Source organism: Tamandua tetradactyla, chromosome 2, assembly GCF_023851605.1.
Source record: "Tamandua tetradactyla isolate mTamTet1 chromosome 2, mTamTet1.pri, whole genome shotgun sequence".
Taxonomy (NCBI): Eukaryota; Metazoa; Chordata; class Mammalia; order Pilosa; family Myrmecophagidae; genus Tamandua; species Tamandua tetradactyla.
In genome coordinates, this window is record NC_135328.1 from 147,230,698 (window position 1) to 147,254,376 (window position 23,679).

At 37.6% G+C, this 23,679-nt stretch overlaps 1 protein-coding gene and 1 long non-coding RNA gene across 3 annotated transcripts in view; one reads left to right on the top strand and one right to left on the bottom strand.

Moving 5' to 3' along the window:
* Positions 1–23,679, top strand: part of SCAF8 (SR-related CTD associated factor 8) — a 224,653-nt gene that overhangs the window by 139,043 nt on the left and 61,931 nt on the right. The window lies entirely within an intron of this gene.
* Positions 5,585–23,679, bottom strand: part of LOC143674051 (uncharacterized) — a 36,046-nt gene continuing 17,951 nt past the window's right edge. Inside the window, exon 3 of the long non-coding RNA XR_013170835.1 lies at positions 5,585–5,727. This is a non-coding gene — a long non-coding RNA (uncharacterized LOC143674051). The remainder of the gene's footprint in view (positions 5,728–23,679) is intronic.

Genomic DNA, 23,679 nt, shown 5'->3' on the forward strand with positions numbered 1-23,679 from the left:
TTAATGTTAGTTTTGACAAAGAAAATTTATCAAATTGATATATTTGTTAAAAAAAATAGATTATGTGCTCCACCCTTTTAATTTTTTGTTGAGGAAAATATCTTATACTGACCTCATAAAGGCCCAACTTCTTTCTACTGTCCATAGCAAAGTTTTCTTGTCACTCAAAATGTTATTTCATAATATTTACTTGCTGTTTTGTTTTTAAAATCATGGAAGTTTTAAAATTATGCAAGTCATAATAAATTCATCCAGTGCCAGAGAGTATAAAATGAAAAGTTCAAAATTAGCCCATCAATCTAATCCTGCTTCTGCAGGGGCAACAAATGTTAGCTTTTCCCCATGTACACTTCTAGACACTTGGCTACATATAACATGTTATTCTTTTTAATGCTTGTATTATATTCCACTTTTTGATTACTCATAATCTAGTTAGCTGGTGTGCTACTAAGGAGCATTTCAAGTATGTCCTACTTTTCTCTGTTATATCTGGGCTCAGCAGAGTTTAAAATAATGTTATTGCTTTTTCTGGACATGTGTTAGAATACTGTCAAGGCATCAGTATTTACATAGAATTTCTTGACCCACAGTTTATAGTTTTAAAAGTCATTGATTCTTTCAGGGAATAGAGTTAACATTTAGATAATACTTCTGTGGTGTCATGTTATCATTACATAAGTAAATCATTATTCTCAGGGCTGAGAGTAGAGAGTATGAAACATACAGACAAGATTGTGATGGACTCCCGGTGTGTTCTCAATATTTCACTCAGTCTTGCCTTGCTAAAAGCTAGTCATTATGATAGTGCATTCAGCATCTGAGTCCAGGAAATACTGTACTGATATAAATGGTTGACTAGGAAGAGTGAGTTATATGGTAGTAATTACTTTAACAACTGTTAAAATGGATAGCACTTGAGCCAGAAGAATCATTTTACCTACCCCATCCCTCCCCCTCCACCTCGCCCCCCACTCCAAAGAGAGAGAAGATATTCCATATCTGCAGAAGCAACCCCAATTCAGGGCCTTTCAAGTAGTTACATCTGTGTGGGTTGGTGGTAGAGAACTGTACAAAAATCTTAGGTTACTTTTTAGTGTAAACTCCATACTAGAGAATAATTTATTTAAAATATTCTCTTGTAATTATTGATAAAGAACTCTTACTTCCCCTCTACTTAGTTAGTTCTTCTAGAGCAAAGAGTATCTTACTCACCCTTGTGTCCTCATTAGTGCTTTGCATGTAATATAACAAATACTGATAATTCACAAATAGAAATGATGAAAAGGAAATGTAGAGATATGTAAATCTTATTTATCAAAGTTAAATAAGAGTCTGTATTTTCCTAATCTTAATTATTAAAGTAATAATCTATTAATAATTTAATGATTAATTCTTAATTATTGAAGTAATAACATTTCTTTTAAAATAACTCGGCATTTAATCTGTGCGTATAGACTGTAAAAACCAACTCACAATCCTCAACTATTTTTATTATGTTTGGTTAGAATGAAGGAAAATGAGCAAGTTTGGAGGAGTGACTTTTCCCGACTGTTAGAATAAAAATTGGTTTCAGTATTCATCACTGAAAATTATTGTTTTGAATTCTTTCCTACTTCATTTTCTGCTGTGGAAAGTTATGGAAATGGAGTTTCAAGGAAATTACCTCAGTCTACAGTGTTAGATATTCATATTGTTTCTAAACTCATGTTTTCCTTTGAATGCATGTATGTTATTTCAATCATGATTACATGTTTATTACATAAATACATATATAATTACTATTATACGTCAAAGCATACAGGACTATCTTTGAGATTGTATCTTATTTGACATTTTTTCACAAGTGGGTAAAATTTGTCTTTGAAAGTTTATTTTAAACTTAATAAATCTATCTGCAATGAATTTTCTTTTTAATAACCTTTGAAACTTGAGAGAGAGGAAAACCAAAGCTTTAGGCATTGCTTTGAAAACAAGAAAGCAAATATTCATGAGAAAATGGGCCACTTAATACTTGACTGAAACTTACAAAGGATTTCTTTTCTTAAATTTTTTATTTTGAAATAATTCTAAAATCTTACAGGACAGTTGGAAAAAAAAAAGAAAAAAAGACCTTTACAGAAGAGCGCAAGCATGCTGATTCCCAGATCCACCAATTTTAACGTTTCCCATATCATTCTATCTGCCTATCAATTTATCTGTTTTCTAGATGTCTGAGAGTAGTTTGCATATGTCATGCTCCTTGGACACATTATAATTCCATGTACATTTCCTAAGAATAAGGATATTCAGTTATGTAACCAGTACAGTTATCAAATTCAAGACATTTAGCATTAATAGAAAGCTTACAGTCCAATAATGCCCTTTTCTCCTCCATTATTAGATTCATTCCAGGGTCACGTATTGCATATAATTGTCATTTCCCCTTTAGTTGCTCGTGTGTGTGTGTGTGTGTGTGTGTGTGTCTGTGAAAACACTTACATAGCTTAAACTTTCCATCTCAACCCTTCCCAAGTGTGCCATTCAGTGGGATTAATCACATTCATGTTGTACTACCCTCACCACCATCCATTACCAGAACTTTCCTAGCATCCCAAACAGAAACCCTAAGCCCATTATGAAACTTTCTAAATTTGAAAGTATTTTGAAACTTTTAAATAAATTCCATGATTCTTATTCTCTAATTGATGCCTTTGTTAACTTTTCAGATGTGTTAGAGAGACTTATATATGGATTATTTTTTATAACAGCCTCGATACCATGACACTTTATTCTCAGAATCACTGGTAAAATTTTTTTAATTTGAATACTGTTTAGTTCTTTCCGTTCGGTGATATTATATATGTGGTCTATTTTAAATGGAATGTCTAATTCTAGTGAAAGGGGGGATTTTGATTTTTTTTATTAGAAAAAAATTTAAATTTTACACGAAAGAATAAATTCTTATATTCTTAGTCATGCCACTGAAAAGTCACTAATGGAAAAAAAATTGCATGTGGGAATTCTCTATTTATACCAGTAGAGGTCACTGTTCACCTCTGAAAGGAAACCCAGAGCTGTTGCTGGTGATGAACAGGCTTGATATTGGGGGAATTTAACCACATTTCTTCCCTCCTCCCACGTCAAAACTCCTTGCCTGTCATCATCTAGAGATAGTCAACAATTATTGTTTTTCCACATAAGAAGAACACATCTTGATGTGATTTACCATTAAAGCATGGCTTCCCATAGAACACTTCCCATAGAATACTTAGGTCAATCAGCTGAAGCCCCAAGGTATAATTTCACAAAAAAATAATACAATTTCAGAGTTTGAAGGAATTTTAACATTTATCAAATCCAGCATTTGAGATGGGTTGGGGAGATGTTTTCATCTATTATTTTAACACATAATTAACTAATCCAAAAAAATCACAAAGGAATTCTTAGAAGTACTGTCATCTGATAGTAATATTAGATTTTAAGTTGTTTAAACTATTTGGATCTTTATACCACTATCGTAATCATATTACATATTTTTTCAGTCTCTGAATATTCCAGCAAAATATTTCATAGCAGAATATTGTTTTATAAGATTATCTCCATAGATGTATTTGCTGATAATAACTTAGAGGAGAATTCAAGGACTAAACAAAAATGCCAGTTTGTTATAAAACTGTAATGGTGCTGTACCAAATAATCACTGCAAATCTGTAAATCTCAAACTAGCCTTGTTCAATGATCCAAGTTACTTTTAAGGTTGTTAAAAAGGTGATAAGGAATATTGTCAAAGGAGCAAGCAGTTGGGAATCAAGTAACACTTCTATAGGCCAGTGTGATTGGAGCACAGTTTATAGAAAGAGAATTTTGTGCTAGATGCTTTTACAAGTCCCTTCTGCTCTGAAATTCTAATCCTTAGTGATCAGGTATATATTGTGTTGGTTAGCAACATGGATCCTGGAGGGAGGTTGCCTGGTTTTGAGTCCTGCCTCTACCAGAACTAGTTTTGATAAACTAGTTCTGAGTTTATCATAGGGGTTACCTTCTCTGACCTTAAAGTTTCTTCCTCTGTAAAATGGGGTTGATAATAGTATCTACCTCAGAGGGTTGTGGTTTGGAAAGTACTTAGAAGAGACCCTATGATATACTCAATATTCAAGCTGCTGTTATCATAGGCCCTCATTTTTTCTAAGTAGAACCCATACTGGGATGTGGTAGCTGAATTCTTGACCTTATTCTATTCTTGACTGTTCCCTGAGAATCAAAATAAAGTTATTCTGTGATTTTTCTATTAAACTCTCAATTCATGACATCTGTATTAAGGAAACAAATGTGTATATCATTTTTTAATGATTTTAAATTTCTCCATTTCTTTCAAGTTGTCCCCATATTAATTAAATTGGTTTCCTCCTTTTGAACCAATATTTTGCTCTGTGGAATTTTTCCGATGAAATATATCATCTCTACATATGGAGTATATAATTCCATTTCAGTAGTTGTTTTAGGTGACTAATAATGGAGATTTTTTTCCCATTGCATTTGAATGTCCTAGTTTCAGTGAAAATCATATGACTTTTTTTAACAAGATTTCTCTATAACATTCAAAATTCTGATAGCATTTCATATCAGCAATTTATTATGTCATTTGTAAGACATTTGTTTTCAATCAACCCAGCTTAAAATTTTAAAATAGTAACTTGGCCACTATATAAAATATAAAATATATGAAATATTAACTATATTAATCTTCCATTTCTGTATAATCAAATTTTATTTCCCAAATACCAATTCAGATTGAAGCAAACCACACTGGGTACATAAGTATAGATGCATTCTTATAGCTATCTGGGATTTCGTCCTAAAAGATGAGACCAGAAATACTTTAAATTTTTCATTTTTATTTTCACTGTATACTTTTGAATTCCACATCCCTAACCAATGATCCATACTCATTTATTCAACAACCACATAAGCACAAGAACACATGAAAAAAGACACAAGGACTTTACTCTTGAGGAGTCCACAATCCAGCTAGGAAAGCAAGCATGCAACCAGATAATGTGGGAAAAGGTTGGTACTATAATAGAGATATGAGTAGCCTGCTGTGGAAGTACATGAGAGGGACAACCAATAGCAGAAAAGGGAGGATTCAAGAAGGCATCCTTAGAGAACAAGACACTCCAAGGCTCCTGAAGCTTTAGAGGTATAAAAGGACATGAAGTAAATGGGAGGAGTGAGAAGCTCTGTCTCCCTATGATTGGGAGAGGCCTTTACCCTCCCAGCTCACAGATATATTCTTACTTCAGTAACTCATATAATCAGTTTAAAGGGGAGAGATTTCAGGGAATATTGGTGAAAAAGTCAGATATAGAGTCCCTCTCTATTCTGGGGCCCAGTATCTTCTTACTTGTCTTCAGGGCATCATCTCCCTAATTCTCTTTCCAGCTACTAAGGTCTTCTTCGCCACCGGGCCTTTCTCCACTGCTCAGCCTTGATCAGTAAAGGCCTGTTCTGGGATGGCAAAATGAGGAAATAATTGCTTCACCTTACTTTTTTATATGTTATACTTATGCCCTCTTCTTTTCTGCGCAGACTTATTCGACATGTAAACTTTTAGCCAAAGAATTTTTATTTAGGGCTTTGGGAGAGGTATGGGGGAAGAGCATAACTTTGGAACCAAACTTCTCTGCCTCTTGCCAGTCATATGACACCGAGTGAGTTCATTAGTTGATCTGGGTGCAGAATCTTCATCTGTAAAAATGCAGTAACAGAAACACAGTAAATGCTTAATACATGACAGCTATTATAATTTTTTTGTTATTATCTAGATCCAGAAAAAATAACTTTAAGAGTGCAGATAATAGTAGTACCAGGCACCAACCTCTGCTGCCTTGTATTATTTATTCAAAAACAGATCATAAAGAGCAACAATTATTTCATTATATATTTATAAACATTAAATGAGATAATGCATGTTAGAAAAAACAAGATAGCATTGTCATGCTTAAATGTGGAAAAATAGAAAAAAGGGAAGCCTTTGAAGAAGTAGCCAAACAGCCAGGACTGGATGGACATTACAGGAAGAATATTATTTGAAACTGTTGCTGCTCAGCTCTTGTGCTTTTTCACTTTGTGGGGACAGGCTGAAAAGGAGACAATTCTGTGGAAATTAGGGCAGGCACTTTGTGCAGTGGGAAACCAAATTGACCTTCAAAGAATTGGATTTAGGGAGGTGAATGACTTGGAAGTAGCTGAGCTGTACCAGGTCTCCTCTACCCCCAGGGTCACAGTGAATTTGGTTCTGAAAGCAGTACGATATTAGAGGTGACATTTAGCCTGGTTGTTGTGACAGGCTGAGGGTGACTCATACAAGCCAGGTCCAAGGAACCTCCCAGTGGCATATATAGAAGGACTAGCAGGCTGAGGCTGGAGCACATGTTCTGTTTAAGATTCTTGAGGTAATTGGTCTCATGCCTTTTAGCCACTTTTCAGGTCTTAGATCAAAGAGAAGTGGAGCCAGAAGGCACTGGAGATGATCTAGTCCCATGAATGAGAACGCATGTTTGCCAAATTGGGGAGAAGAGGAGAGAATTTGAACATGTTTAACATACTTTGTTGCATAATGCCAAGTAAAATAAAGCTTCTCTAAATCTTGGTTGAGGCAAGGTATAGAAATGTGGCAAAGGATTGTAAGGGGGAGCTTGAGTGAATAGCAGTTGTACAATGATGACTTAGCCCATCTGTCTGCCCATGGTTTCCATCTATAGAGCAGGAATGAAGGAATGTACTAGCTTTTAAGAATAAACATGAAATGACATCACAGTGTAAAACTTCCTTGGAAATTTGGGGAAACAACAGAACTTCTGTAAATGAATAGTGCTGTTTGTTGCATTGCTAGACACCACATTCTCATTCTGTGGGAGGTGAAGATAAAAAATTTCCCTCACTCTCAGTAAATTAATTAACAAAGAAAAAGAGGCAATAGAAGTAGAGCTGCCGGGTTTAGCAAATATTTTCAATTTCAGATAGACCACGAATAATTTTTAGTATGTCTGAAATTCAAACTCAACTGAGCATCCTATATTTTCTAAGGCAACCCTAATTAGAAACCTGAAATCCCAGTAAAGCCAGGACTGTGACTGATGGCTTGGTGTTCTTCCAGTGAAGGAATTCATCAGTGGCCTTGTTGTGCCTCGACTATTCTAGATCCCTGGCAGTGATGGCTTGCTCTTTTCCCCTTTTCCATCTTCCTCATCCCCAGCATTGTGAAATGTTGGCATAAGTTTTGACAGCCTTTTTGATCACTGTGTTGTTGTCTGTGTTATTGTAGCACAATAGTAAGAACTGCTGTATTTTATAGGCACCAAGCTGTATATAGGACAAAAACATGTTTTGGTCTATACTCAGCATTCATCTATTGACTATGCAGAGATTTTTTAAATGAATTACAGCAATTTAATTACAACAATTAGATTCCAGTCATTGTTGGGAAATATATTTTATCAACCAGATTATATTAAAAGTTATTTCTGTTTTTTGGCTGTCTGACACACAACCATCTTCCCCATCTGATCTCACTTCTGTCCTGTTCTTGGCTACAAAGATTTTAGAAAGATGCTGTTGGTTGACTATAAAAAGTAAAATCCAATTTTATTTGAGAACATCAATTTAAGTTTGATGAACTAAAGAAATGTGATGTTCTCACTCATATGACCATTTCTTACCCAGGGATTTCTTTTAATCTACACAAATTTCCAGCTTTCCCAATGATTACACCTCAGAGAGGCTTAGTTGAATTTGTACAGAGATTTTAAGGGATGGAAAACTCATGTATGCCCTGACCAACTTTCCTGGTGTGGGCTCACTTTGACCCAGTTAGAAGCTCCTGAGAGCATGGACGGACCACAGCTTCTCTGTACTGGGTCCTCTTACAAGGCCCTGTCTGTCATCTCTGTCATTTTTCTCAAGCTGCAAGTGACATGTAACATTTGGGGAATTACTTTCAAAGTCTGGCATTTGGGTTTTGGTAGCCAACTTAACTGTATAAGAAAGCCACATCTTTTAAAAGTTTTAAGTTGAAGGCATTTGCAGTTAATATTTTTAAAATAGAGAAAAAAAGTGAATGAACAATGATGAAAGGATCCCATTTTGTTATGCTTTTTGATAACACATTGGTCTAAAGGGCATGTAAAATGCTCAGAAGCAGTATAATACAATACCCCAATATAAACCCCAAACCGAACCATTAAGAGCTGCAAATTCAAATTCAGTTAAGAAACTAAAGTGAGTTTGTTTCATTTTGTTTATTTAATTGTGTTAACATATATATGACGTGAGAAACTGAAGTTTGAAGATACGCATTTGGGATCATTTTTGCAGAAACCATTTATATGTGAGTTCTTAGTAGAATTCTGTTAAGTAATAATAATAAAAAATAATTCGTGACAAAAATGAACAAAGGTGAGATTGTGCAAATTAATGATAGGAGAGCAAGTACAGGTATTCACTGCAGAGAATTCTGCTGCACAACCACGTAAATAATTTTTCATCTTAATGTTTGAAACAGTGGTCAGTCAGAGGTATTTACTTTTAATTATTTTGCTATGTCGTCTCTATCTAGTGACTATTGTAGACTCCTCAATCAATTTGGGAAACTAAGGAACCAGCATTTTCCAGTTTGGTTATTGACGTCCATGAGCTAAGTTTCACATGTCGTTGGGATGCACATGTGAATCTCCGGTGTTAACAAAATGCCTGATCCATGCCTTACTCTCATTTAATACTTTTGAATTGAAATTAACTACCATAATTGGGATGTTCATATTCATTATATTTAACAGAGAAACTAAGAAAGATCTTTCCGTTTCAATTTATACATTCCCTTTTTGTTAAAGAATGTAGGTGTAGAAAACTTGAGTTTCCAAAATGTTTCAGTGGGCAACCAACATAGAGAATACATTTACAAAGATTAATAAAATTAGCTCTAAGCAAAGATGTTTTTTCCTTAAATAACATAGAGCATGGAGTATATTCTCTTCTTTATACATACACACATATAAAAATGAGAAAATCATGCAAGAGATGTTTATTTTTATTCATAAACTATGTACATATATATGTTTTACCAGTGTCTTTTACATCATTTGCCCATTTTTTTCCCACTGCTCTACTTCTCCAAGACAAGTATAATAGACTTTTCTAAGTAGTTTTATACAGGATAAGTATTCTTCCCAGAAGTCAGAACTTCCTGTAAGTAAATATTTACTCTTAAAAGTGACAGAATAACATTGTCTCCATATTCAAACTTTCCTTCAGACATGTTATTGGAAACCACCCCAGTTAGCATCTGTATTCTTGAGCATATCTAATCCAAGTGATGTAACAATAAAACTTTGTGCAATTAAATATTGGATCAGATCATCTTGGCAAAGTCATCTGATCCACCATTATTTTTCTGGAAGTGGAAACCCCACTTATATAACTGCAATCAGCTGTAAAAATACTTGAGGTATAATTTATTTTGCTAGAATTTATTCCACTAAGTAAAAGTGATATCAAGCAAAGTGACTGAAAGTATAGGTCCACTGAGTATAAATGAGAAAGCCTTTTGGAAAATGTAAGGTGAACCTGAGAAGTTTTATGTAATGACTGAGCCCAGTTCTCCTGCCTTTTTATCTTACTGTGTATTTGACTTCAGCGAGGGCACTGTGTAGGGAAATTTTTGGCTAAAAGATTCTAGCCCAGGAATACTGCCTGGTTACTGAAGAAAGTATAAAGCTATTTAGAAAATAACATTCTTGTAATTTAATTCTCTAGAAAATATCTTATATTCTCAATCCATGCAAATCATGTTAACTTTAAGCAAACCTGTAATTAATACCCTTTGAATGTGCCCGTCTTCCTGGCTTTAGCATTTGTCCCTCTGATGGTTCTGAATAGAACAAAGCAGCAACTTTTCCTCAAAATTCTTTTTTTTTTGGCCTGGGCAGGCATCGGGAATCAAACCCAGGTCTCTGGCCTGGCAAGTGAGAATTCTGCCACTGAGCCACCATCACTCTGACCTCAAAATTCTTATAGTCCTTCAGTTTATTTTAGGCCTAAAATATGCAGTTGAAATTTATTTTGCTTAAGCAGTGATTCTTTTATCATGTTAAAATTAGCATAAGCCTACATAGCAGTTTGCTCCTAGAAGGCCCTGGTTTATGCCTTTTGTCCCCAAAGTGTTCTGCCATGGACAAGGCCTTTTAAGTCCAGCATGCTTTTAACTAGTGAAATGGATGAATACAGTTGTACAACAATTTATGAAATTTAAATGATTTAGAAAGGAGAATGAGAGTGATCAGAATTTGGCAGAAATGCATCCCTAAGAAAGCTGGTATAACATAGGTTAACCAGCCAACTCTGAAGTGGAAGATGGAGATGGCAGTGTTGTCATTAACTTTAGGAGGATTGGTGCCAGACAGCTGATGCCCCAGATGGCTTTTTACTGGAGCTGACATTAAGTTCAGCAAGCATTTGTTGAGTGTGCACCATGGGGAGCAATGTGGGTACAGCAATGGGTAAGACAGCATGGCCCTGCCCTCATGGAGCTGGCAGGAATTTGGCTGGTCATCACAAAACCACCCTTTACTTAGTAAACCAAAGAGCAGATTACGTATGGATAGACTATCTATAATCTGCAGACTAAGTTATATTCTCTTCAGCCGCATAGCCTTAACACACCACTTTACCAGATCATAAGTTCCAATATGGTTTTTATATACATCAAGAAACAGCTGTGCGAAACTGTGTGTTGCTGAATCAGTTATCCATTTATAGTGCCCAGTACATTACCTACTGTGTCAGCCTCATGGCATTTCCTTCAGAGAATGCCAGAATGTCCACTGTGATGAGCACTCAAGTACATGCTGATCCAAGTAACAAGCCCTTAGGATGAATTCAGACTTAAAGTTCCTCATCCAGAGCCTTCCATTATTCCTGAACACAGCCAATATAAATGAGGAAATGAGTACCAGAAGCTCCTAAGCATCCAGTATCATTGTTATGGTGTCTGTTTTGGGAAGCAAGTGGGACTGGAAGGGCTAGACCAGGTCATTCAGGTTCAGCAGGCTAGGAGATGGTGGCCAGGAAAATCAGTCAGGGCAGATGCAGTCAAGGAGCTGAGCTCTGGGAGTCTTGTGGTCTGAGCACATTGGGCCATGAAAAGATGAATATGTTCAATTGGGAGCCTAGGCTGCTATGTTGGACCCTGTGCCAGGTGTGAGCAGGTATAGGACAGAAATTTATTGTCTCCTAGCTCTGGAGGCTAGAGCTCCAAATCAAAGTGTCAGCAGGGCCAGGCTCTCTCTGAAGGTTCCAGGGGGGGAATACTTCCTTGCCTCTTGCCGTTTTTGTTGGCTTTCAGCAATTCCTTGATGTTCCTTGGTTTGTGGCGGCATCACTCCAATCTCTCTCTCCGTCTTCACATGGTCATATTCTCTGTGTCTGAATTTTCCTTTTCTTATAAGGACTCCAGTTTTTGGATTTAGGGCTCACACTAAACCACTATGACCTCTATCTATCCTATCTAGTTACAGCTGCAAAGATCCTATTTCCAAACAAGGTCACATTCGCAAGTACCAGGGGCTAGGACTTGAACTTATCTTTTTTGGGATACACAGTTCAACTCACAACAAGCCCCCAGGTGTGTGTTTATGGGCAGATAGTCAGAGCCTGGGGCTAGCCTGCTCCTGGCTAACAAAATAGTAGAAGTGTTTTTTCCAAAGCCCACATACAAAATACAAGGTATGCACTAGAGAATTCCTCAGGCTTTAATTTGTAGGCACTATTCTAAGCATCTTGGCGATCTGATTTTCTAGTCTACAATAATTAGAGAGGTGGGGTAGGCAAGGTGTCCTGGTAGAGCTAGAAATTCTAGTGTCTGGTCCAGACACTGACAGTAGCAAGCAGTTACAGCAGGTGGCTTTACAGCAAGAGAGAAGACAGAAAACCAACAGATGAAGAAAAGCCAAAGACATACTGTGCCCAAATAGGCCACTGGAGCCTGAGTTGGATTGATTTTCAGGTCCAATTATATTGACTGAAAAATTATTGTATGTAGAATATCCTATTTCTCAGCATTTGTAGATAACTGAGGCATTGCTGCATTTGGTCTATGGTAAAGAACAGGACATCTGTTTGCTTTCCAGATTAGTTTTAATGTGTAAGCACAACCAGAAACTCACATTTCACTCTGAACCCTGATTTATTTACCTGGTTGATTTTCAGGGGACCAACTTGTAAAAAAAAATTATAATTTTAGGAATGCGATGGCTGTAGCTTTGGCCTTGACTTTTTGTTGCTGGGTAGAACACTGAGAACCATAAAAAAGTTCTTTTTCCTCTCAGCACCAAATGGTTTTCTGAATGTGCACTGCTTAATTGTCTTTTTCATTTGAAAGCACTTTGAAATTCTTCCAGTTTAATTAGAAAGTTTATTTGTATTGATAAGGACAGTAGCAATCTGTTTTGCTTGAAAATGAGTGCAAAGTTTCACGTGAAACAGGCAGTATTATGTGATATGAAAAGCACAGGTCTTTGAGGTTTATCTGATTCAAATCCAGTCTCTGCCACATAATAGCTTTGAGACTTTAGGAAAGTACTGAAACTGTCTCAGCCTCATTTCCCTCATGTCAAATGGGGATGCTAATAACAATGCTCCCTCATAGGGTCATTGTGGGGTAAGGGGCAGTTATGAGATGATGCCTGATCTATAGTGAGTACTTTTGACTTATTTTTTTTAGATGTGTGTGTCTGAGGCTCATGCATGCTGCAGATTCAATCATTTCTCTAAATAGCATATTTGGCCTCTCCCTCCACTGGTCCCTGCTCCCAGTGCATGCCTGTGTGAACCCATGGCTTTTGCCAAGTCCCCAGCAGGCCCTGACTTGAGGGAGGCCAGGACGGGGAGAGTTCCTTACATAATGCCCTTGGGTGGGTGGGGAAGGGGTGATCTGGGTCTGGACCCACGAGGGATGCCAACGTTTATTCAGGAAAGATAAATGGGTGACCAGGAAAATGCACATTGGACATTATCCTTTCAAGGAAGATGGCTCAGTGTTTACTTTAAAAGATGAGAAACATCACAGTAAGCTTTGATTTTCCCTGAGAGATCAGTGCTAACCTCAGTAACTCTATCTTTTTTTACGCTTGGGTTTTACATGCTCTAGACTTTTTGGGTGGATATTTCATTTTTAATTTTATGTCAGCTATATAGTGAGTGTATATACATATATAGAAAGAATATTATATATTCCCATCTGTGGGCAAATGGAAGCATCTCATATATATTGTGTTATATGTTTCTTCAAGAATCTAAATGAAAAATGGTTTTGAGTTATATTCTGACCTTTTTCCAAAGTCTGTGATCAGTGAAACAGGGCACTAGTTATCACCCTTCATCTCCTCCAGGGCCACCAGAGCAGCTTTCCTTTAGCCATGGCAACACTTGGCAGAAAGTAATTCATAAAAGACCCTCTTTTTGGAAAGCCCTAACCATATCTTATATTCCCCAGAGAAATTCTATTTAAAATTACAATTTTATATTTGACTTAGCTGCAAATGGTCACCACACATAATAATAAGTGCTCAGTTAGGTAGAATATTTATGTACATTAAAGCTTGGAACTAGATCTAATTATGTAACTGTAAGGGAGCCCTTTGTAAACCTTCTACCTTTTTTAATGGTGTTGCACTTCTCCTGTAGAATAATGGGTGCCAGGTATACTTGGAGATCCTGAGTGTGTGATCACAAAGGGCAGGGGATGGCCAGCCCACAGGGGCCAAGGAATATAATAGGGAAGACTCCTTGCAGTACCTTCCTGCTTAGTCACTACCAGGAAACTCTCAGGGGAAAGGTGAGACCAGTAGCATGGGATGTGGGCTGACCAATAAGGAACTTGTAGATCAGGAAGCCATTGGAAATGCTGACTGGTAGAGTAGAGCCACAGAGGAGAATAAGGGCTTGGGTGGTGTGGCTAATAAATATGCTTAAGGTAGATCACCAGATTTTTAGGTGGCAGTATTCTTTTTGACACTTGTGTAGAAAGAAACATTCATGGAGAGAGAGGGGGGTGATTAACTATTGTGGGAATGCTCATTACTCCACCTGCTTTCCAAATAACAGTATTTTAGTCATACTCTCTATAGCTTTGGCAAGGAGATGATATTTAAGTTTAATTAAATAGTTTCCCAACAATTAAAGGTGGAAAATGGCATCCCTTTATAACAAATGTCATACCCAGGTTCTGGACTTTCAAAGGTAGCTAGGACAGAGGGAGAAAAGCTCTGGAAGATGGAGATTCAAGTCATGCTCTGGCACATCCCTTAGCTGTTATCACACCTGGGCTTGGCTCTCTGCCTAATACCTGCCTTGCTGAATGTGAGGATAAGCAGATACCATGTATTGAGATAATCCTGGAATGCGCTTTGTAATGTTGAGTTGATGGTGTCACCTACAATGAGACCACCATCCCCAAAGCTCTGAATTTTAGTGGGCAGTGTTCCAGAGCAATTCTGGCAGAGAATGCAAGAATACTTCTGTCATAGCAACCTAAAGTAGTTCTAGAATATTCTAAATATTCTCACTAAGTTAGAAGCCATTCGTTTGTTCATACATTCATTCAGCAAATAGGCATTGTGATCCCACCCCTTATTTCAGAGAATTCAGAAGAGTCACTGTTTCAACTGAAGTGGTAATAAGACACATCTCAGCTGGAATTTTTTTAAAAAGCAAAACTGATGTCACTCCCATTCTGTATAGGTATGGATAGTTCAAGCAACAACTTTAAGGCAGCAAAACTGACTGAATGATGACAGTTTTCAACTGCCTATATTTAGTTTCCCTGAGTAGCACTTTAACACTCCAAGAGCTGTCACATCTGACTGCTGCCACTCCCAAAGACCAAATGGCCTGTTATTGCTGCTGATAACTTTAGGGGCCCAAGTTTTCCTAAAGCTCCTGTGCTGTCACATGGGGGCCCATGTAGGGCCTACCTGCATCCACATGTAAAGATTTCTTACTTCCTTATTTTTCTCCTCAAAAGCGCAATGCACACACTAGGTGCCTCATTTCCTCTGCTTTGCACTGATTGTACTTAGGTCATTCAAATAACACAGTCTCTTGTGGACACATGTTTTTTTTCTGTCCCACCCAATGAAGATAAAGTATATCCTGCCCAGTCTTTTATGCATTCCCCAAATAATTATTGAATGACTGTGCATGACAGTATACTGGTTTTCTAGTTGAAAGAAGGTTGAAGGAGACATTCCCATATCTACAAAGTTTATCATCTCATAGAGGTGATCATTTGTAAATCAAAAACTGTTAAGATGAGGTAAAAAGTAAGAGTCAGTATAGAGAGATTTTTTTCTATCTCTTTGTCAGTTTCCAAATGGAAAAATGGGTTAGTATAGATTTTCAGATATTCTACATTTCTTGTTGAAATGTAGTCTAGGAAAAGGAAATATTGCAACTATGAAGAATGAGCAGATATTTGGTCATCTACTTTGGCTTTTAGGTTCTGGTCATTTATTTGTTCACTCAATACATGATGGAGTGGCCAGGCACTGTGTTGGGTGTTAGAGAAACTAAGAAAATGACCTCGACCCCATCCATTTAAAAGCTTCCAGTGAAACAGGAACAGAAGGTGTGGAAAAGCATAGAAAGGAAATAGGTACAGTGTGTAGCATGGAATTCCATGGCTCCATGCCTGGCAGCTGAGAAGGCTTCATCCAGAAAGCTTCCTAAAGAAGTTTAGTCTCATGATTTTTCAAGACTATAGGAGGTACGGGTTTACAGAAAGATATATGTAGAGATGGGGATGCAGGCCTAAGAAAACCAATGAACCCTTTAGGAAGGTGGAAGTTTCTAAAGTCTTTGATTCAAGGATTTGTGAAGGACAAAAGATGAGGGGAATTGCATAATTTCAAGAAAAGGACTGATGTAAATATAATAATGTGATGATGATTTTAAATGTTCTTATGGCTTTATGTAGAATAACTTTAGGTTGGGAAAGAGTGCAGGCAGGTCACCTTTTTAGAGTCTCAGTAAGCGTTTGTAAAAAGTCAAAACAGTTTTCAAGACATACTATTAATTAACCCTAGACATGAAAGATTCACAAAAGTCAGGGGGGGAAAGAAAATATAGTGATGCTTCACATATAACTGAATCCCAGAAAATTTTGGACATCATTCTAAAAACCTTGAAATAAAGTATTTTATGAAACATTAATTGGAAGACAGCTTGCTATCACTGAGTTGTTAGTCTGCAGGAGAAAGTCAAAACTGTTAACAGCTGGACCCTACAGATATTTTAAATATGGCGCCATTTCAGCCAGTTGATAAACCACTAATCTAAATAATATCTTAGAAATATGAAATATATGTCTAAATCTACATATATGACAACTGACTAAATGTGTTCTATATATATGTATCATATAAACCATAACCATTATTATCTATATACCATAAATATCTAATTTCTAAACTGTAACTTGCCTTGACCAGAATTAAACTATTTGAGCTAACTTGGGAATTATCTAAAAACAATTCAGATTGAATCCAGTTTCAAAAAATCAGTTTAGGTTTTTGTCCTGACTCTGTCATTACCTAACTTTGTCACCTTGGATGGGTCTTTCAGAATGCCTAAGAATCTTTAAGACCAAGTTCCCAGTTTTTGCATATGAGACTTGTGAATTAATCTACAGGCTTAATCTCTCTGAGTCTCAGTTTTTGTATTGGCAAAAAATGGGCATGGTCATGCTCTTCTGGCCAGACACTGATGTGAATTCATGGTAGAAGTATAGGGCAAAGTAAATGCTAGCTCTTACCATGACTAAGATTATGATTGTGTGTGCTACATGATAGTGAGCATATACAACTAATGTACTGCTCCTACTCTGACATGTAATAGAAGCTAGATTTTGAAGAGTTCAGAGGTCAAGTCACTGGCCAGAGTCTCTAAGTGGGAAACTTACACAAGAGGGATAATACACTCAACAATATAATCCTGGTGTTATATAGAAAGTGACACAACGAAGAGGAAAGAGATCCTTCTGCCAAAACACTGCTTTCTGAAGATGCCAGGCATAGAATGAAACAGGGAGAGGTGAGGAAAACTCATACACCAGGATGAGTGTAAACGAGCAATACAGGGTTGAAAGAGCAAGGCAGGAAGCTACAAAAAGTTTCAAGAGGAAATTTATGTAAAATACTGAAGGGGGTAAGACTAACACTGCCAAGAGGGGATTAAAGGTGAAAATAGGAGAGATTATGAGAGGGCCTTCTCATTGTTCTAAAAATGGCTTTAGCGTTGAAAATTACATCCCAGGGAACTAGATGAATCTCAAAATTGCTACAGGGTTTAGGTGCTTAGAAATAGACAAATATTTTGATTTTCAAACAGCAACACAAAGGTAGTTTCCTAGAACTACAGGCCAGTGAGCTTCTCATTTTCCAAAAATGAGGCCGAAAAGAATTAGTTAAAGCATTTACCAACTGTTTAAAAGGGATTCTCTGGTCCAATGGAACAGACATAGGTTCACGGAGAACAATTCCTGCCAGAAAAAAAAAAGATTATAGCGTTTAAATAGGGTTATTTGATTGGTGAATAAGGAAAATTTTGTAGGATGCTGTGTATCAGAACTGCAGTAAGGCATTTCTTTGTGAAAAGCGTGGTACAGTGGTACTACCTCACACTGGCCTGCTCAAGGTACCCAAAATCATGAACCAGAGAGACAAGCAGCCTTTCCTCTGTGGGTGGGGCAGCCAGGGTGGTCCTCAGGACTACCAGTCTCATGGAGGAGCCTGTGGAGAAACCCACCTCACTTAAGAGTTGAGGGGTCAGAAGAGATCAGAAACCATAGTCTAGGTCAGAGGAGAGAGAACAGGCCCAACTGGATGAAAAGCAGCTCTGAATCAGAGCCAAAATGAGGGGTAGGCAAGGCTGAGAATAAGGAGGAACAGGGAGGTAGTCTAGGGACGTTCAAGACGAGTCTTCGTTCATGCTCAGTACACTCTTGCCAATTGTCTCTGTTAAAGAGGCTAAAATGGGGCAAAGAGAGATAGATGTCTGACCTCAGATTTACCCTCAGCAACTCATTTGTTACTGACCTGAAGGAGAAATGGATATAATGCATGCTAATTAAACCAACAGATGACATGAAGTTGGGAGAGCGAAGATGTTGAATGAATTCTATACCAGGGTCCCCAAAACTCACTTTTCTAAGTGTGGGATAAGAAGATGCTACTCTATAGTAACCCCAGAGGAAGAAGCGGAGGCTTCATTGTCAGCACACACTAGCATAGCTAAGCCGGAACGAATGGAAGCATGGGCCTCTGGAGTGGAAGGATATGGTTCTAGCTGAGAGAAGGGACAACCCTTGACAATTGTGTTCTGCTCCACACAAATCAGATCACGTCTGAAATTTTAAATCAGTTCCAGTTTCCCCACTTTGAGGGGCAGATTTTGAATGTGTCCATAGGAGAATGATCTGGATTTTGTGAAGGGAATGTAAATGTCAAGTGAGGATTAATCAGAGGGGCTGGAAATGCTTGCTCTGGAGAACATAGTGAAGAGCAGTTGAGGGAGTGAATTTATCCTTCTTAACAGTAGAGGGCAGCGAGCCTGTATCCTGGCAGGTGGCACTGTGTGAAGAGAAAATGGCAGCGTTAGGAGAGTGGTTCTGCCCCTGGAAAGACAAGCCTCTCTCAGAGAAGTTAGGGACAACTTGGGGATCCAAGTAGGTGGTGGTCAGAAGGATAAATAAGCCCCTTTGGGCCTGAGATTCGGTGGTTCTCATTCTACCTTTTAGACTTTCATGTAGGCATGGTTATCCAAAGCATAAAAGGCTATTTCAGAGTGCTATTTGAGATTGTCTCCTATTTGTGTGATTCAAAACTGAAAAGTTTGGGATATTTTGTATGAAAAAAGCATCAAATTCAACTTCATTTGCACTATGAGACCCATTACTCTCTGGTTTAGTTTCCTAGTCTGCTTAAGTCAATACCATGCAAAGGGATGGCTTAACCAATGGGAATTTAATTGCTCACAGTTTTGAGGCCAGGAAAAAGTCCAAATCAAGTGCTTTCTCCCCAAAGACTGTGGTGTTGTCCCTGGTGATCCTTTGTTCCTTGATTCCTCCATCACATGGCAGTGCATGTGGTGACCTCTCCCACTCTTTCCATTCTCTTCTGGATTCTGTTGAATTTCAGTTTCTTGCTTCCCTGTGACTTCTCCCTCTCTGTCTAGATTTCATTCCACTTATAAAGGACTCCAGTAATAGGATTAAGATCCATCCTAAATTGGGCCACACCTGAACTGAAGTAACCTCATCAAAGGTCCTATTTACAGTAGGGTCACGACTATAGGAGTGGATTGGGTTTAAGAACATGTGTTTCTGGAGTATGTACAGCTCCAAACCATCACACTATCCTTAAGAAAGAACATCATTGGAATAAAAAACCCCTGGAAGAGAGAGAAAGGGGTAATGAAGCTGCATAGTTATGCTTCTGGGTATGAAAGAGCAGAGCAAATTCTTACAATTAGAATGTGCTGTGTTTCCTTAATTCTTGAAAATAAATTTTTTTCAGATAAGCAGGTTGTTATGGAAAGACATTTTAATATGTTATAATTCATTTATTTTTGCAAATTTAAAAGGAACTCCTTCCTTGGAATTGTGGGTGCACACCAAAGGCACTAAGTCATTAGTTATGAATGATGCATTATGGCCAGGTTTCTGATCTGGTCATTGCTGCTGTGTCCACAACATACAATATTTGTCTTCGTCCTTTTGAAAAAGGAAGGGATTCAAGAGCCATTCAAATATTATTTCTAATACAGTCCCAGGTAGAGACAACAATTTCCCAGGTACTCTGATGGGGTAGTGTTTGTCCATTCAGGGTTCACACAATCCTCCTTCTCTCTGTGCCATTAGAGGAACCAAAATGGAAACAACATTATGAAATGAGAGAATTTTTTTCCAGATCACAATTTAAAGCAATTTAAGTGATTGACTTCTCAAAAATACATTATTGATGGTCAGGCTTTCTTAACTGAAGAGACTGTCTTCATTACTTAGGATGCTCATTTTACGTGCTACATGGTTGGTGGAAAGCTCTTTGTTTTCAACACTCTATAGCCCTAGAATGCTTTGCTTTCTGTATGTCATCCTCTACTCACTCTCTGTCTCTGTCTCTCTCTCTCTCTGTCTTTTTCTGTGCATTTAGAGAAGGTCTTCCAAGAGCACCATACCTAAAATAATACCCATCCCAAGTCCCTACTGCTGACCTTTCCCTACTCTATCATTCCTGTTCAGAACAGAGATGTACTTCTGTTCATTTGTTTCTTTGATTCCGTCTCTTACTAATATGTAAGCTTCATAAGACAGAGGCCATGTTGCATGCACCTTTTTGTCTCTAGAGGACAACCCTTGCATTTAGTAAGCTCTCAATAATTATGTGATGAAAAGAAAGAGAACTTCTTAAGGGACCACTTTTACAGTAAGGGTGAATTGTAAGGGATAGCCAAAAAAAACTTCAGTTCTGGGGTACCCATCTTGTTCTAGAAGTGAGCACAATCTATTATGCTAGCTGGCACACATCCTCTCAACTCCCTAGTAGTGCTGCTAGGTAATATAGAGAATGCCCATTTAAATTTGAACTTCTGATACACAACAAAAAAAAATATTTTAGTGTAAGTATGTTCCTTGCAATATTTGAGATATGCTTATACTAAAAATTAGTTGTTTTGTATTTTTCCTTGCTGAATTTGGCAACCGTACCCCCTAGTTCCCTGATACGTATTGATTTGCCATATATTAGGATGTTTCCATGTCCTCTGCTGTTTTCTTAAAAGAATATGAGCTCTAAATTTAGATTTGTACTGAATAAAACCATGGTTCATTCTGACCTTTCTTTCTTTGACTGAAATATACATAATGAATGATGTATAGAGGAAGCATATTCCCTTTCACATATTCCCTTTTTCCTCCACACAAGAAAATGTATTGAATATAAGTTAGAATAGAATGATGACATTAGAGAGGTAGCCTTGAAGGTCTCTGAAGAAACCATTTGAGGTTTTGTACCTTATTATTGTAATGAAAGCTAGCAAAGGACTCGAGATATATCCACTCTTAGCTGTCTGTTATACCTGTAGAACACTGCAAATTGACTTTGAGAGTGAGGATGGCTGGGTTAGAACTTGGTGCTAAAAAAATGCAGATTTGGATTTTATATCACTAAAGATGGATTGTTTTCTTTGCAAGGGAAAAACTATCTATCTCGAGCCCAAGGAAGATCTTCTAAAGGGATCAAGGTGGCTCAGTAAGAGCTAATCTCATCATTAGAAAAACAACCCAAAGTATGTATATTGCCAGCTGTGGGTTGCCAGTATCGTTTTTATATGTAAAAAACAAATTGAAACCTATTTAATTTTACTGAGAGGGCCATTTAAATAGTTGAAGTGAAAAGCTTTTGAAAAATACAAAGGGCCATATAAGTGAGAAATGAGTTTATCTTTCTTTTTTTAGTTTACATTCATCACTGTTATTTTTCAATGTGATTTAATTATAAAATTGTCTAGGCAGTTTAAGAAATATCAGGGATATTCAAGACCTGAGGCACAATTGAAAGAAACCTAAAATAAAGAATATGTCATACTTTCCACTGAGATGAGTTTTAAATTAGTACTTTGAAATGTAATTGAAGATTGATACAAATTTTTTTAAAAGACAAACCCTAGTATCTTAGTTTGTTAGGGGTGCTATAACAAAGGGCTATAGACTGGGTGGCTTAAAACAATAGAAATTTTGTAACCTCACAGTTCTGCAAGCTAAAAGTCTGAAATCTTTAGGAGAGAATATCCTTGCCCTTCTCAGCTTCTGGTGGTTTGTCAGATATCCCTGGCCTTCATTCTCTACCTCGGTCATCACATGGCTTTTTTTTCCCTCTGTTTGTCTGTGTCCATTTCTCCCCTTCTTGTAAGGACACCAGTCATATTAGATTAGGGCCACCCTAATCCAGTTTGGCCTTTTAACTAATCTCATCTTCAAAGACCCTATTTCCAAATAGGATCACAGGACCAGGAATTAGAATTCAACATGTCATTTGAGGGGACACAATTCAACCCATACCACCTAACTTACTGCCCCATCTGAATCATAGCTTGAGATTTATTTCTTTTCCTTAGAATAGGAAATAAATGAGTAGATAAAAGTATTTAATTTAGTCCATCAGTTGCATACCAGTATCTGCTGTCAATACTTTGAAGATTCCTGTAGCAGAATTAACATGACTTATGTTAAGTAGAATGCAGTAGTGGCCATGAATGTCTGACCTCCTGTCAATTGGGACCCCTCCCTTTATCTCATTACCACAAATGGCAGCTTGCCTCCATCCTCATGGCAGTGCCCTGTGCACCCTCACCTTGTTGCCCTGTGGTGTGTCTGTCCAAGTTGAGCTACTACGAGGTAAACTTTGAACAGATTATTCAAAGTGACTCTTTGAAGGTGTCCCAAAGAGTGAGCTGTAGAAAGTGAGAAAATGTGTAGCTTGTCATACTCTCAGAGAGAACGAAGGTCAGAAGTTTTGCAACAATTTGGCAAGCTGGCCCTCATGAGATGATTACTTCTCCCAGTTGTGCCTGACCTTCTGGGCCGGGCTGTGAGTGCCTATGTGAAGTAGCATTTCATCAGGCAGTTGGCTTACACCCTAGCAAGAGGTTCCACCCACATGGCCTACACCAGTCAGAAGACTTCAAATCACATCAACAATCACATGAGCTGGGGGATGGAACAGGTCCCGGGATGAAACACAATAATCTATTGAGGAACATTCCAGCGAAAGAGAGCAGAGCCAGGGTTCAGATATGGGCTCCACTTCATACTAGCAATGTGAATCATGGAGGTAGGTGTCTTATCCTCTAGGAGCCTGTGTCCTCATCTGAAGTTAAAGAGTTGCTTGAAGGTGGGAAGATGCATGAGGCAGAGCATCTGCCCTGTATCTGGCACAGGGTCATGGGGAAACAAATGTCAGTTTCCTTTCCTTCTCACAGAATAGATTTTTTTTTTTTTGGTTTATTTTTATTTTTCTTAAACTTTGTCTTTTGAAATAACTTCAAACTTACAGGACAGTTGCAAAAATAGCACAAAACCCATTCAAAGGAATCCAGTGAACACCACCACCACCCCCAGTACCCAGGTTCACCAATTTTAACATCTTTGCCACATTTACCATATCTATCTATCAATCCTTCTATTTATCTATCATTTATCTATCTATCCTTCTGTCCATCCATTCATCACTTTTCCAAACATTTGAGAGTAGCTTGTATATATCATGCTCCTTGAATACACAATACATCCATATACATTTCTAAAGAACAAGGATACTCACATAACCAGCTTAAGTACAGTTAAGTTCAAGAACTTTAACACTGATATAAAGTTAACAGTCTGTGTTCCAATTTTTTTTATCTGTCTCGGTAATGTCCTTTTGTGCCTTTTGTCCTCCATTATTAGATCCAGTCCAGGATCCTGTATTGTATTCAATTTTCATTGTCCCTTTAGTTTCTCTTTTTGTAAAAAATCATGAATACATTTACAACATAAATGTATGATCCCATATCCACCACTCCCAAGCAGACCATTCAGTGGGATTAATC